Raw genomic sequence first — 14,605 nt, 5'->3', positions numbered from 1 at the left:
TGCGGAGATGGAAGGATCCATTCATGATATTCAGTCGAAGATCCTTGCCTCAATTGAGGAGTTATTGAGAGTTGATATCAGTGAAGCCAATGGTTTATGCTTAGCGGAGTTGAGAGACAAACTGAAGTTCATGTACTTCAATTAGTTGGACTCTTTGAACTTGGTCTCTTTGTTGATTCATGTTCACAATTCGCAGAAGCTCGTGCCAGATTGGGAGATCACCTTGTATGCTTGCTCGGATGTGTTGGACGTGATTGAATTACAACAAGATACCTTACCCAACATTTCCATGGAGGAGTTAGATTCTGTATTGGCTAGATTCTTGGATTATGATGTGAGAGAAAGAGATGCAGGGCGAAATTTTCTAGAAGATTCCCTATTTGATGACTAGGTATCTTTCTATTGGGCCATATGTTGGTGGCTCCATTTTTGATGTAAACCCTAATTAGGGCAACTCTAGGGTCTTGTTGGCATGATCTTGGCCCTTGATTTTGATTTAATCTTGGCCATCCATTTTGTATGAGACTATTTATACCTCTTTGCGTCTCATTTGTAAGAGATATTTTTGAGAATTGTTGGTAGATGTTGTAGATTTGAATATATATCATTGTTCGACTTGATGGTGATTTTGTTTAAGTGTTGTTTTGCATTCAAGGTTCTCAATTCCTCCAAGTTATATTAGAATTTTAGATTAGAATCTGCTTTCAATGTTTGTTAGATTGAATGAAAGGATTGTTGAATGTATTTGTGTGGAATCTATTTATCCATACCACTAGCCTCTTGCTGATTGTAAGTGTGCCGTGCATGGTCAACTGGAAATTTATGCAAACTTAACTTCGATTATTATACATCTATTGTTATGCATCAACTTGGATGTTATTAATGTTTGATGGTAGTAATTTGAAAATCTATGAAATACACCTTAGATGATTGCACTAAGCTTGTGTCAAAATCTGTTCCACTTGATGGTGAGACCTTGCCTAGTTTGATTCCACTGAATTTGTTCCTCTCTTCCAGCATTCTAGGTTTAGAATAGAATTCCTAACCCTATTCTCTTTTGCCCCCTTTTTTAGAAAGTCTTGTTAAGATTAAGTCAAGAACTACATTGCCAAATCCTAAGTTATCAGCACACCCATTCCACATTCATGATAAGTGAAGTTGATTTGAACAATTGTGTAAGTCCCCAAGTGAAAACAGTAATTCACATCGACCATTGAGTTACCCACATGTCAAGACCTGACTGTAGAAACCTTGGAATCATTTTAGTTGATCTCATCGTTAGCATCTGAGGTGATTTTGTTCAAGAGAGGGTAAAGTACTTTGGTATTTTATTTTGATGCTTGCATGTGCATAAAACACATATCAACAAGTAGCAACAAATTACAATAACCAATGCTCCAACTCTCAGTGAAAGTTATTAGCTATTTGTTTTTTTTTCTATTCAATGTTAATTCGCCTGAAATCAAAGAAGCAGGAATCACCAAAAATGCGTGATTGATCGTCAAAATTGCAAATCGTCACACTTGACGATTTTTTCTTGGAAAAAGTTGTGTTTTTTATATAGAATCGCGATCACTGTTTATTGACTGATTTATTTGGGTTTAAAGGCGTTAAAATCGTGCTAAAATTGTGTTTAAATCGCATTTGAATCACACGCTGCAATTATCTGCCATTTTTAATCTGTATTCTTCATGATTAGGGTTTCCGACATTTTTTCTCCACGTGATAGGGTAATTGGGGCGCTCTTCAATGCAATGCACACGTGGGGTTACTCGGTGCAATCAGAAAGATATTTGTATAGATCGGGAGGGACATGGCATTTGTTCATCGCAAATTTCCATTGTCTCGAGACTAATATTTCCAATGTGAACTGTAGATGGACTCATATTTCAAACTTTTTTTAACTATAGGTATTTTAAATTTAATTTTTTCATATACTTTATATATTAAATATATTTAAATCTTTTGACATTTAGTAAATTATAAATATTTTTAATATAAGCTCTTTCAAATAAAAGTCGTTTAATTTGAATATATAATTAATTATAATTTTTTTTTAGTATTTTAAAATTTAATTTAATGACATTTTTACTGTAAATAATTTTTTTTAATTAATTAATATTGATATTTATAATTCAATTATATAATTTTAATAACATTATCGACGATTTTAGCAACTATCGAGTGCAGGGATATAGTTATGAACTGCTTGCCCGAGAACTCTAGCAGGTGTGCATTAATTGGGGTGGGCATAACTCCATCCATAACTTGCCGGCCTCGTAACTTTCTTTGCGGGGGCAGGATTCGAACCTGCAGTCTTCAGGTCATGAGCCTGACGAGTTGACCAATTACTCTACCCTGCTCCCTGAAATGCCGCCTTCCCTCCTGCATCTCGATTCTATACGTAACATGCCCGCAACGGCATCTACCTTGCCCCCCTGCTGCCCCAATGGCTAGTTATATATATATATGAATTCATATTCAAATCTAAGGCCTTGAACCCATACCTATTCTCTTATCAGGACTAGTGTTGTGTCCTATCCCTATGAAAAATTATACTAAATATTGATGTATTCTTAATTTTTGACATTAATATAATATATATGTATATCTGCACAGAAAACGCAGTCCAAAAACTTAATAATGTACTAAATTGTTTATCAATTATAGAATACCGAGTCTATATATAAAACAGTGTTTAATTAATTTAATTAATTAAACATTTATTAATTAAAATGAATACACTTCTAAATGTATAAACAAATTATAATCAGAGCAATTACTATGAGAATCGGGCCCACATCTATACATGCTAATAATTCCTAAGTAATTCGTCTAGGCAACTATCTGATATATTTTGACTACTGTTAAACACTAATAATAATTTTATGCGAGCAATTATCTGACCGTAATTCTTAACCATCGCGACTGAAAATGAAAGTCACGTCTCTTAGTAGTGGCAACTATAAAGTATCGCCTCAGCCTCATTCGGAAGGGAAGAAAAATAATAAGAGAAGAGGACGGAGACTTTACATTCTGGATTCGAAACAACAATAAACCAATGCACCAGGTATGTACGCATACTCAGACTATTACGGGAAGAATTGAATTTAGTGTGTAATTTAATTTATTAACAGCATCAATTCCACTTAAAGGGTGATAATCGAACTGATAGTAACGATTCTGATCTCTGTATGTTCAATAACAAATATATATGCTGTCTGTAATCAAATTGCTATAATACGATACGAATTATGGGATTAGATCAGAATTAAGTATATAGCATAAATACATCTGCATATAATCTGATGCGTAGGATTTGTCTCCATTGTCATAAAAACAGTAACAGTAAATGAATTAAAGTTAAATTACAGTCTGCTTATTAATTTGACACTGGCTTCTGAGTCATTTCCTTTCAAAAAAATACATTAAATTGGGAAGAACTAATAAATGCACAGACTAACAGTTCTCAACAAAAAAACAGAATTAGAACCATGCTCTGTTCCTATAACTATAAAACTAGTTTCTACTGTTCCAAGTTGCCAGTGGATCTGTAGGGGGGTGGATTGCCCACCCAAGTACTCCACCTACTGAGTAAGAATGAACCAGTAGGCCAGGAGGGCAAGTGACTGCTCCTGGGCTTGGGTTTGGCATGATGAACCACCTCTACCATTCGCTGTCTTTCTCTGGGCAAAGTGGAAAACTGATCACATCATTAATAACATGGCTAAGTCTAATCCAAACAATCACTGATGTTCCGCTGTAAATGTTAATGAACTCTCTGTTCTCCGATCAATTTTCTGTCAGGCATGTAAGTGCATGTTTGTAACCGTTAAATAGGACTTCTTCCCGTTTTCTGATATTTTCTATCTCTTGATTCCAGGCAACTATATCTGTGTGTATGTTAAACTAAAGGGATCACTGTCATTGTTCACATCGGTTCTGCTGTGTAACAAGTAAATGTGAATTTACTGTCTTTGTTGTTAATTTGTCTTTATTTTACAATTATGGATTAAACAATTTACTGTTTTATGAGACTATTTCTCTATGATTTAACCAGGTCCTGCCAACATGTAGGAATCATTAATGCATAGGCGGGGTAGTAAAATGGGGGATCAATTGAGTAATGACTTTAGGGCATTCATGGAGCAAAATGAGAAAACCAATCAGTTGAGCCTGCAAACACTCCAAAATTTAAGCAATAACAATTCTAGAGCTATCCAAAGTAATGGTTGGGACACAAACTCCCATCATTCTGAAAATAATCAGGGAAATATCAGTGCAAACACAAGACCCACAAAACCATCTTTTTTACCTAGAGAGGATCATGAAGAAGAAGAAAATAACTCCTCTTCTGATAATGTAGATGAAGTACTGAGAGCATATTCAAATCTAGATCCTGAACTAAAAGCAAATGTATCTTTCAGAGACTACCATGAGGCCAAAATGAGAGCTATTCCCCAAATAAAAAGGAAAAAATATGGTGATAAGGACCTGTTGTGACCATTTCACACATCGCCCCATCAGAATGGGGGCCCCCTCTTTTTTTTTTTTTGGTCTTGCTTTCTTTTTGCTTAGCTTTTTCTCTGCTTGTTAGGTGTTTTGAGTGAGTTAGTGGTTGCCTAGGTTGGGTAAGTTAGGGTTTCCTTCGCAGAGCTTGCCTAGGGTTCCTTTCAAAGCCAAATTTGACCTAAGCTTGGGAAAGTCATTTGTTTTGTGCCTAGAGCCCTGATGTAATTTTAGAGTGATCTTGCCTTTGAAAGATTTAAAATGTATATTTTGCAAAGAAGTTGAAAAGTTTGAGTCAGGATGAGTCAAGGTTGTGAGTTGTCAGGCCAGATTCTTGTCTTTTGTCAAGTTAGAGTCAATTGAATGAAGCCAGTGATCAAAGTATAGGCTCGATCAAAGTATAGGCTCGAGAGGCGAATGTTAGCAGGAACGAGCTTGGAGAGATGTAATTATAAGGAGTTGGCTTGAAAATTTGAAGGAAAAGATAAAGATGTGAGCTAAAACATGAATTTCGCTCTTGACCCTTCCAAAGGGTCTAGAGCGAAATTTCTAAAATCCCTATTTTGCTCCATGTTTGAAACCAAGATTTTTTGCTCCCAGGACATGGATGAAGGAGGACGGATACATTCTTGCCTTAGGAAGTGATTTGAGACAATGAAGTGATGAAATTTGAGCTAAAACATGAATTTCACTCCTGACCCTTCCAAAGGGTCCAGAGAGAAATTTCCCAAAAGGACCTAATTCTTCACCTAAGTCATTGAATGGTTGAACAAATTTGCAAGGATATGGAAGGAAATGGATCTAAGATCAAGTCTAAGGCAAAGCCAAGTCAAATTTGAGGTGAATTGAGCCTAGAAGAGAAATTTCGCTCCTGACCCTTCCAAAGGGTCCAAAGTGAATTTCTCCATAAGGCATTCTACCTTGCCCAAAACTGTGAACTAATCCTTGTCCCAGGCATTTTTGAAAGCAAAGTTCTTGTTTTGATAGGGAAAGGTTGGAGATGAAGTCAAGATTTGAGCCTAAGCTTGAATTTCGCTCCTGACCCTTCCAAAGGGTTTAAAGCGAAATTCTTGGGAGACCTTATTTCCTCACTACAACCTTGAAGTAAACATCACTTTGAGGGTAAGTTGACTTGATGATGATAGAGGAAGGTTTGAGAAGTTAGATCCAAGGCAAAGAAAGGAGAAAGGGGGTGTGAAATGAGCTCAAAGACAAATTTCGCTCCTGACCCTTCCAAAGGGTCTAGAGCAAAATTTCCCATAAGCACTATTTTCTTCCTTGATTAAACCAAAATCTTTGTTCCTTGGACATAGTTGGGAGTGGAGTGATATGTTCTTGCCCTAAGTAGTGAAGGAAATTAAGGATTTTGTCCAAAATGTGAAATTCGCTCTTGACCCTTCCAAAGGGTCCAGTTTTAAATTCTTTATAGGTCCTGTCCTTGGCCAAGGCCTAGAGCGAAATCCTCCTTTTAGGCCTTCTTGAGGGTCAAATAAGTTTTGTCTTCATGAGATAGTGATTGAGAGTTGAGAATCAAGGTAAAATGAAGTAAGAAGAAGGAATTCAACCTAAAGCATGAAAATCGCTCCCGACCCTTCCAAAGGGTCCAGAGCGAATTTCTCCATGGAGCAGTATACCTTGCTCCAACCTACAAGCTAACTCATTCCCAAGCAATTTTGAAGGCCAAAGGCTTGTTTTTAATGATTAAAGGATGAAGAATGGAGCTTAGTGAGGGAAAAACAAGCAAAATACAAATTTTGCTCCTGACCCTTCCAAAGGGTCTAAAGCGAAATCCTTTGAACTCCCTATTTTTCTCCTTGTTTGAGCTAGGCAAAAGGCTAGTTGTAAGGTCATGATGGCAAGAGGATTGGAAGGTTAAGATCAAGATTGTGAAATGATGAAAATGTGAAGTAGATTGAACAAAATAGTAAAAATCGCTCCTGACCCTTCCAAAGGGTCCAAAGCGAAATCCTGAGATGGCCTAATTTCTTGCCAAAACACTTTGAAATGGGCATCACTTTGAACCTAGATGAGCAAGATTGAGATGGGGAGAGGACCTAAAAGCCAAGCTTAGAAGTAAAGTTGAAGGAAATGGTCAAGATTTGTGCAAATAACAATTTCGCTCCTAAGGGTCCAAAGCAAAATTCCCAATAGGGCCTGTCCTTCAAAAGGTTCACAAGCGAATTTCTTCAAGACACATTACTCCTCTCCTAAATCGCTCATCAAACCTCATTTTGAAGCAAATTCACCTTGATTAAACGCTTATCAAATTTAAAATTCAAAATTTCACCCTTTGGCGCCAAAGTTTTTTTTGTATGATTTTAACAAAGTCGGCCAGCCTAAGAGGGTGAGTTAATGACTTTTTTTAGTTATTATCACAAGGTCAGCCTCTTGAAGGAAAGGGTGGAAGCGCCTATAAAGGAAAGATGAATTTCAAAACCATTAATCATTCATTCACACATTCTTTTCTAAGAGCGAATTCAAGGAGCAGACCTAGTAGGCGAATTTTTTCAGCAGACTGCATCAAGTATCAAGGAAGCCGATTTCAGACCTGAAGATGGAAGGTTAATAATCTTCATGAACCAGATTAGACAAAGAACAAACTAGAAAGAAAGCAGGTTCCAGCAGGTGGTGGGCGAATTTCAAGTTTGAAAAGGCGAAAGACATATCCTATCAAGGCAGATTTAACCTTTCAAAACTCAGACCTGATCCTCTCAAGGACAATTCAGAAGATCAGCAAAGGCGAGCTTGAGGTGCACACCTGAAGCTTTTAGTAAAATAAACTCCTTTGAACATCACTTGGAAAGAAGGCGAATTCAACAACAATTTCCCCTTTTACCCATCTTTTTCAGGTGGTTAGAGATCAAGATTAAGGTATGCGCAATCTAATTTTTTTGAAGGTGTCTTGAAGATCTGATTCATTTCAATATCAATTTTTTTGGAGTTAAGTCTTCATGATTTGGCTTGATTCATAGGTGATATCAATTTGAAAATTCATAATTTTAAAGGTTTATCATTTTATTTTCAAATTGAAGGTCAAATTGTTCTTTTAAGGTCTCGAATCACCTATCTAGGTTACTATACCTAAACTTAACTTAAGCCCTTTTGTAGGTAACAAATGGCAGCCCCCAAGGCAAGTGGATCCTCTACTCGGCAAGCTCTCATTAAAGAAGATCAAAAGAATGACGATTTGGAGACAAGGATCGCGTTCAAATGGAGCAATATTGGAGACACCGACTTAGGAAACTTCAATGTGAAGAAGTTTCGAGAAGCACCCTACATCGGCAAGCCATCGCCCATAGCCAAGAAGATAATTGAGAGTGGGATCGTCAAGGCCGCAAGCTTCCCTCCCGCAGTCAGATGTCATGAGCTGATGATCGAATGTGGCAGGCACTATGATTCACATTCAAGGACAATTGTAGCCAAGGATGGGACTATCCTCGCCTATCTCTCAAAGGTAGCTATAAGTGAAGCTCTTCATCTTCCAGAACAGAGAGATATGATCTACAAAAGCCTAGAAGGAGCCAAGTCTATCTACAAAGATGATCTTGATACTTGTCTAAACTTCATCAATAAGAATTGGTTGCTCAAAAGTAGGCCTCGCCTAAATAAGATACCCAATACACCTCATAGAATTGATTTCCAAGAAGAATTCAGAGACTTGATAACCATGCTTAATCGAATTGTAGGTGCCTCCCAAGCCTTCTTTTTCGACAGATGGATGTTCTTCTTTATACAAGTGATCGTTCAAGGGAAATGAATGTTCAACTGGGCCAGGATTATCAGTAACAACCTAGATGTGCAGTTGAGGAGGCTAGTCCCTACTAATTCATTCCACATGAGTTCATATGTTATATACTCTTTAGCCAGATGCTTTGAATATGCAGGACTACCACACAGAGGAGTTGTTGGGAGAGGACCCGGAGAGATAAGAGTATGTGATTCTTATGCTCAATTGCATCATCCACCTAAGAATTACTACAAGCTAGTCAACGATACTTTCACACAATGCATATCACCAGGACATTACAAGGAAGGATCCACCATCGACTATCTCTAGAAGTACAAGAACTCTTGAAGAAACATGGTGCATGGTTCATTCAATTTCCTAAATTCACCTACATCAGGATCCATGGATGTCCTTCACCTCCTTATATGTTGCCAAGGTATCCTACGGATAAAATAGTACTACTTGAGGTGACTAGACAACTGGCAGCTTGTGCTAAGGCATCAAGACATAAGCATGGGAATGGTATCCCTATACCTATTTCACTTGGAAATTCAATTGAAGTATGTCCTAATTCTCAAGCAACCGAAGATGTAGAAAAGGAACTATCTCTATACTCATTCACATCTTTTGCCTCGAGAGAAAATTTTGATCCAAATGGTCATATGGAAGAAACAGTTGGGAAGAAGTACAGGCATGTGTTTCAAGTAGAGGACTTCTGGATGAATGTTCAGGATGATGTAGAGGTAAAAAGAAAAATGCACTCTAGATTACCTTTGGATCTTATCAGGAAATGTAAAGTTTATAGAGTAGCAGATCAAGCACAAGACAGTGGTAGATATCTTCAATCCTCCTATGAGAAGGAAGACAAGGAAGTGAATATAGATTGGGATGAGCAAGAAGTCATAGACTCAAGAGCATTGATGGATCCAGTCCTGAGTTGTACTTGCAGATGGGTGGATGTCCAACATCGAAAGTTGAAGGAACAAAACATAGCTATGACATTCAACTTAGAAACAAGAACGGAAGAAGGAGAGGCGAGTGCAAGTGAGAACACTTTTCATTCTAAGGGGTCGAAGAGAAAGGAGGGACCTGAAAAGAGAGAATTGTCCAAGAAGAGACAAAAAGTGAATCCTGATCATCCATTGAGTACTTCTTCTAGGCATGAAAAGGAGATAAGTCAAGGAGAGGATCAAAGAGAGAAGGTGTATGAGATAAATGAGTCTATGGAATCCACAATACAAAATGACAAACAAGACAAAGGACGAACACCTCAACACTCATCAAGTCAGTCCCTTCCTCTCCAAGTTGGTGCTAATGAGCAACAACAAGAAAAAAATGATGATGAAGCAACATCTCCTTTCAGAGCCGAGAAGCCTTTGCCTGAGGAAGTACAAGTAAGAGAAGGAAAGTCTTCCATTCCAGATTGGCTTAGGGAAAGACTTACAAAGGTAGTTGTGGTTGAGGATGAAGAGAAAGTATTTGATTTGGAAAGTCATTTAGGCAATTCTCAAGAGGAGATTGAAAGGAAGAAAGCTACAAGGATGTCAAAAGTAATCAGAGATGATGCAGGATCTAGAAAGATACAGATAGCTACACCCACAGTGGACAAGTACGATGATGAGATCATGGCAGAAGAATATGATTTAGAGACATTTGATCTTGGTCCACTTACCTCCGAGCAAGCCATGGAAGATGTGACTGATTCAGTAAGGGCAGTTAATGATAAACTAAAAGAAGAAATGGAAAAGAATAAAAGGTTGGAAAAGGAGATTAACGCTTGGAGGAATTATTTTAACCACCTTAACCAGCCGTTAAGGCAACAGGATCCAGCAGTTTCACCCTTGCAGGCACTCCCTCTTGAGTCAATGAATCAGGCAAAAAAGATGAAGAACTTAGCCCAACTCATGGATACATGGATTGATAGATCCTACATGGTAGCTAAGGAATTTGTAGGAAGAATGATGAAAACAGTCCACAGGGCTATCCAAGTCCTTGAGATCATTCATAATCTAGTGGTAACTGTCGATGCATTCACTCACACTAGAGACATTGTCATCCCAGTATTGCAAGTGGTAAGAAGGACATCAAGACAGGTTTTAGCACAAGAGAGGATAATTGATGGTGGAACCCATAATCTCCTACAATGGTCAACTTTGCTCCAAATGAAAGAAGTTCTATTCAAGGACATCAATAGTAGGTGCAGTTGAGTTGAGGACACTATCCATCCTATTCAGGATAAAGTGTTTGATGTATTATGTGCAATCCTTGATAGAAGGATAGAGATTGAAACAGATGTGGACGTCCCAGAATTGGAGGACAGGATCAAGGTCATCTTTTGTAGAGAGGAAGACATAATCACAGAAGAGCAACGAGATCAGATTTATACTACTATGTTCCTGATCGAGAAGACGAAAGAGTTGTGGGAGATGACTCTTCTTTCGGCCTTTGATGAGGTCCTTCACTTGGAGGAGCGAATGAAGAACCTGCCTGAGATTCCCATTGCAGAGATCGAAGGGATTACGTCCAGATTCATTGAATATGCCAAAAAGGAACATGGAAAAGGGAACAAAATTCTAGATGAGAAGTTGTTATGAAATGATGTGGCAATTCAATTCCTATTGGACGATGTTTCCTCGTTATTTGTGCCAATTTCTATTGGCTATGTTATGATAATGCTTATCTGATTAGGGTTATTTTTGTAGCAAACCCTAATTAGGGTTTAGGTGTCAAAATCTCAACCCTTGATTTTCTTAAAATCTGGGCCATTCATTGTATTTGAGAATGCTATATAAGCTCTCACTCATTTCATTTGTAGGTTAGAGTTAAGAGGAATAAGTTTATTAGCAACAGAGAAGAAGAGTAGTTATACAAATTTGGTTAAGAGAGAAAGTTGAACAATTGTTGTTTTATTTTGCTATGAGATCAATGAAATATTGTAATCTTTGTGGCTTCTTACATGGTTGTTCATCTTCTTGAATCGCTCTTATTGAAGATAATATTTAGATGTTAGAGTTATATTGAGTGATAAATGCTATGTTTGATCTTTTAGTGAAGCTCATAGTCCAAACCACTAGCCTCTTACTGATTGTAAGTGTGCCCTGTGTGGTCAACTGGAGATATTGAAATTGTTTAGAGTTCAATCATTATTTGAATACTGATATGTATCCTATTGATAGTATCTATGCTCATTAATGATTCGAAAATCTTTGAATTCCCTTAGAAGATTGCACCGATTCCAGTAGAGTAGTTGTTTCATGGCAATATTGAGATTGGTAGAGTTTCACTAAGATCACCCTCCATTTAGTCATTCTTAGGCTTAATTTAGCATAGCCCTCTCGAATCCCCTATCTTTTGCCTTTTTTGAAACATCAGTTAGTATTAGGCAAATCCAGTTCCTCATTGGAAAAGAGTTACAAGAACTAGCTTTCATAGAAAGTACGTAAGGCCCCTTGATGAAACAACAAACATAACGAACACTGGTGCTTATCCACAAGTAGAGAACCTACATATTAGAACCTTGGAGTTGCTCCGATTGATCCTTAGATGAAATCTTCAGCATTTGGGGAAGCTTTATTCAAGAGAGGATAAGGTACCTTTGGGTATTTTATTCTGTGTTTGATCGTGTACAAAAGACACATCAACAAGACCTTAGGGAAAGAATAAGAAAGATTACCATTCCTAACTTTGATGGTTTAGGAAAATTCTCCGCCCAGTCATGGGTTCAAAAACTTGACACCTATCTTTCCCTCAGCCCTATGACGGAAGAAAATGCAATCAAATTTGCAGTCTTACATCTCACTGGGGCTGCACATGATTGGTGGCACCACGGTCTCATCACCCTAGGCCACCAAAACATCACTTCATATGAAGAGTTCACCCAAAAGATTATCAAGAGGTTTGATCAAAAGCACCCATAGTGGTACTTTAAGGAGTTGACTGGATTAAAACAAGAGGGGACGGTGGAAGACTTTGCCACTGAGTTTCAAAAATTAGCAGTAATGGTACCAGAAATTTCACAAGAGAGGCTTACCTATCTCTTTGTGGAAGGGCTAAAAGATTCAATCCGTAGTATAGTAAGTGCCATGGATCCTAGCAATCTAGAAGAGGCGATTATGAAAGCAAGGAAGTTTGACACCCCTTCGTCTAAGGAGAAATCTAAAATATTCTCACCTTATACACATTCAAAAAATCAGCATAAGGGAGGAAAGTATAAGAAAGAAGATCACAATGCAAGATCTTACCAATATTGTAAAAAACCTTGGGAGAGGGGGCATACTTGTGATGAATATCAGAAGCAACATGATGAATTAAAAAGGAATAAATTATATTTCAAATGCAAAGGGCCTTGGGAAAGGAATCACCAATGTAAAAAGGTCCAAGTACATCAATTGGAAAGAGAATTGGTTAATGATACAGAAGGAAACCCCACAAAAAGGACGAAATATGAAAATACTGAACCTGTTACTCTAGCAACTATTTCACAAAATTCTGAACATAGACCGCTCAAATTTAAGGGCACCCTTCAGGGGCAAAGGGTAATTGCTTTGGTTGATAGTGGGGCATCCCACAATTTTATCAGCAAAGAACTAGTGGCTCGAAGGAAGTTAAAAACTTAAGAATTTGAAGGATTCAAAGTAGCATTAGCCAATGGGTTCATAGCCCCTTGCAAGCAGCTCATTCCCCAAATGGAGCTCAACATGGGGAATCACACAATCAAAGGCGACTTCTATGTGGTTACCCTTGCAATGATGCCATCTTAGGAAGGCCTTGGATTCATTCATTAGGCCGCTTCATTATGGATCTCCCAAATATGGAGATTTGTTTTCAGCACAATGGAAGGGAAGTCACACTAAAGGGACTACCAGATGGAGCAGCCAAGGTAGTAACATGTAAAAAAGTGGAAAAGATTCTTAGACATGGGCAAGGGGAATGGATTGCTCAATGTCTGATCTTGGATCAGTCAACCCCACATGACAAGGCAATCCATATTGACATCCAACCAATTTTAACAAAACACAAGAAGGTCTTTGAGGACATTCTAGTAGGACTTCCTCCCAACCGAGGTTTTGAACACTCAATTGAGTTAGAAGAAGGTGCTAAGCCAGTAATCACCACACCATATAGACACTTTCATAAATTTAAGGAGGAAATTGAGAAAACCATGAAAGCATTATTGAAGATGGGTCATATACATCTAGTCCGTTTGCCTCTCTAGTATTATTGGTAAAAAAGAAGGATGGGACAATGAGAATGTGTGTGGATTATAGGGCATTGAACAAAAAAACCATTAAAAATAGGTACCCTATTCCACGAATTGATGAACTGCTTGATGAGCTTCATGGAGCCAAATATTTTTCAAAAATTGACCTAAGGTCAGGGTATCATCAAATAAGAATGAGGAAAGAGGATGTGCCAAAAACTGCCTTTTGTTGTCACTTTGGGCATTTTGAATTCTTGGTGCTACCATTTGGCCTCACAAATGCCCCAACAACATTTCAATCTTGCATGAACCACACTTTTCGCAAACTCCTAAGGAAATGTTTACTTGTGTTTTTTGATGACCTCCTTATCTACAGTAGAACTTGGGAGGAACACCTAAAGCATATTGATGAGGTACTGAGTATTCTTGAATCAGAGTCACTGTATGCCAAAGCCTCCAAGTGTGAATTTGGCTTAGAGGAATTGTATACTTAAGAGTTGGCAAGCCTTTTAATTGTCTGTTTAATGTTACCTCATGACATATCTGATTTAAATAAGAAGTGCAGATCTGATTATGAAAGGTTGTTTCCCTTTCAATGGGCATAAATAATGAAGAGTTGCACTCTTTCAAAGGGTGCTAATGGTGAAAGGTTGTGTCTCTTGCCAAAGGGCATACATGATGAAGAGGTGTGACCTCTCCCTCACATTGAGAGATATAAATGAAAGGAATCAAAAGCCTCCAGTAACATCAACATCAATAAGATCAGATCAGAACTGTTATTAAGTTACAGGCAGTAACATCCTTGTTCTTGGTGGTATGCATGTGGATGTGCTTAATATGTATGCTTAATATATGAAGCCTAATAATGTTCTTATGCAAAATTTAATAGTAGTATTAATATGGACTGCAATATGTATGCCAGCCATATTTAAATTACATACATGAGAAGTTAGTATACTTATAGTTTAACTCATGCTATTATCAGTATTTAAGAAGATGGGGATGAGATGTTCCAAAGAGGGGCAGTCTAGATCCAATCAATAGGTTAAGTCCCAAGATAGGGTGGGGATCAGCGACCCATAAGCCTTGAGGGTATAGACCCAAGATAGGTAAGGGCTTGGATCTGTAAACTTTGAGGGAACCTATTATATTTGGTCTCTAAGTGATTT

The 14,605-nt window shown here is 37.8% G+C and overlaps 1 protein-coding gene and 1 non-coding gene across 2 annotated transcripts in view; one reads left to right on the top strand and one right to left on the bottom strand.

The window, feature by feature from the left end:
- Nucleotides 1-14,605, top strand: part of LOC131075082 (syntaxin-52) — a 48,052-nt gene that overhangs the window by 14,135 nt on the left and 19,312 nt on the right. The window lies entirely within an intron of this gene.
- TRNAM-CAU (transfer RNA methionine (anticodon CAU)) lies at nt 2,290-2,363 on the bottom strand. Its single transcript has one exon. It is a non-coding gene; the product is annotated as a tRNA-Met (tRNA).

Source organism: Cryptomeria japonica, chromosome 3, assembly GCF_030272615.1.
Source record: "Cryptomeria japonica chromosome 3, Sugi_1.0, whole genome shotgun sequence".
NCBI lineage: Eukaryota > Viridiplantae > Streptophyta > Pinopsida > Cupressales > Cupressaceae > Cryptomeria > Cryptomeria japonica.
This window is presented reverse-complemented; position numbering and strand designations above follow the sequence as displayed.